Source organism: Gracilinanus agilis, chromosome 1, assembly GCF_016433145.1.
Source record: "Gracilinanus agilis isolate LMUSP501 chromosome 1, AgileGrace, whole genome shotgun sequence".
Lineage (NCBI taxonomy): Eukaryota > Metazoa > Chordata > Mammalia > Didelphimorphia > Didelphidae > Gracilinanus > Gracilinanus agilis.
Window position 1 is genome coordinate 395,044,621 of NC_058130.1, and position 2,224 is coordinate 395,046,844.

Genomic DNA, 2,224 nt, shown 5'->3' on the forward strand with positions numbered 1-2,224 from the left:
TGTAGTAATGTGACAGACCTCAAAATAAGAATAAATTATAGACTAGTTCCATTGATGAAAAATCCTAAGTATGATACTAAACAGGAGATTGTAGCAATGGGACAAAGATTATACACAGACATACAGAAAGTGCTTTTGACTAAAGTTGAAAATGGACATAAAAGAATTTTTCCTTTAAAATTGTTAAGAGTTTTCTTAATCTCTCCCTCTGTCTCTTTAAGAGGCAAGGGAGCAGAAAGATTCACAGTAAGCCTCTTAACCAACAGGCTTCTGTGTAACAGCTCTGAAGGTTCTGTTACCTAGGAGATGAAGTGGGTATGTAAGGGAAAGTATTTTGGAGTGGGTTTTTGCCTCTCGAGTTTCTTAGAGTGCAGGAGCTCTGTCTGTCTTTTTCCCAGACATTGGCAGTTGAAATTTCTAACTGACAGTTGAGTTAAAGAAAATGGATTCAAGGAGGTTTAGAGTTTGATGAATGTTTATTGATTATATTGGGTGTAGGTAGTTAGATAGGAAATATAATCTTAGGTAGACAGTATAGTTGAGATTGGCCTGGCCCAGGCAGAAGCACCTGCCCCCTCAAAGGCAGTTAGATTAGTGTTTTTCTTAGAAATTTTACTTAGGATTGGGGTCTTAGGCCTAGTTATAAAATATTAGAGTAATATTCTCACTTTGCTCCTTCCCATTTCCTATCTGAACTTCTCTTTAAGATTAAATTAGTGTTTTGTGTTTTACCAAACTGCTCTCCTCGCATTTTATCAAACTCCTTCCCAAAATTTAACCCTTCACAGCCTGGCAAGCCAGCTAGGAGTCTGACTAATCTAATGATCTTCTGTTCCTTTTTAATACTAAGCAAAAGGATAGAAGTGGCATGGGGCTGGATATCATGATTCAGGTAGTGAAGGAGGATGTTCACTCTATCGATAATAAACAATTCCCACTACTGGGAAAATGAAATGTTACATCTAACAGTTTTAAATATTCAATGGTTATTATTGGTTTTTGGATTATTGGTGCTGTCTGGATTATTTCAAGGATACCAACTGTATCAAGTATTTAGTTTAATTATTACCAAGAAAAGGAATCTGTTAAAAGAGAGTTTTATGGAAATTAGAGTTGCATGTTGCATCTCAATTGCCCAAACCATTGACCAACAAAATTTCATCTCTAAAAAATATTTCAAACCAAAATGAAATGATTTCTTGCTTGAGCCAAACTGCTTCTCTATTTCTAATTCTTCCACCAAGGTGAGTAAATCCAAACCCTAAAAGAAAGATAGAAGCCCAAACCTATTCTCCTTAAGAAAAGTACCAACCTTTAATCCTAAAAGACATTTAGTGAATATAAGGCATCAAAAACCATTTACCCCTCAGCATATGGAGGGATTTAATCACAGGACTCCTTTTGAAGAGAAGCCAATAGCTTTGGAAAAAAGCTAGAAACTATATGCCATCAATTTGATCCAACCTTGGATGGATTTTGAACATTTATCAAATGAATTATTAACTAAAATGGGAAAAGGATATGGTTATCAGGCTTACTAAAAGGCTTGGGGAATGGACGGCACAGTTCACTGGCCTCTTCAGGACATGCATTGGGACTGTTATGATCAGTGATTCCCAAAGTGGGTGCCACCACCCCCTGGTGGGTGCTGCAGCGATCCATGGGGACAGTGATGGCCACAGGTGCATTTATCTTTCCTATTTATTGCTATTAAAATTTAAAAAATTAATCTTCAGGGGGCTAAGTAATATTTTTTCTGGAAAGGGGGTGGTAAGCCAAAAAAGTTTGGGAACCACTGGTAATGATGAATAGGATTACATGAGGTTATGTCAAACTAGAGAACAATACATAATGCAGTAAGACAATATTCGGATAGACTGGGTACCTAGACAAAATTAGATAAAACAAGGGATAGGAGAAAATCTTTCTCAGTTCATGGACCTGGGAGGAAGATTTATGGATTTATATTTGACTAGAGAAAGAGATATTGGACAATTGAGAAGGCAGTTTGTAAAAAATGTTGCAGGATGGTCAAGGACTATTTCAAAACCAGTTTTCCTAACCGGATGAATACGGACCTTGATGAATTAAGGACAGTGGCAGTTTATGTGTATAATGGGCATGAAATGAAATATGACAATGATAGTGACTAGTGGATACATTAAGAAAGAAGATAAAAAAAGCATTAAAGTGAAAAATTGATAAGCTTGGGAAAAAGAGAAAT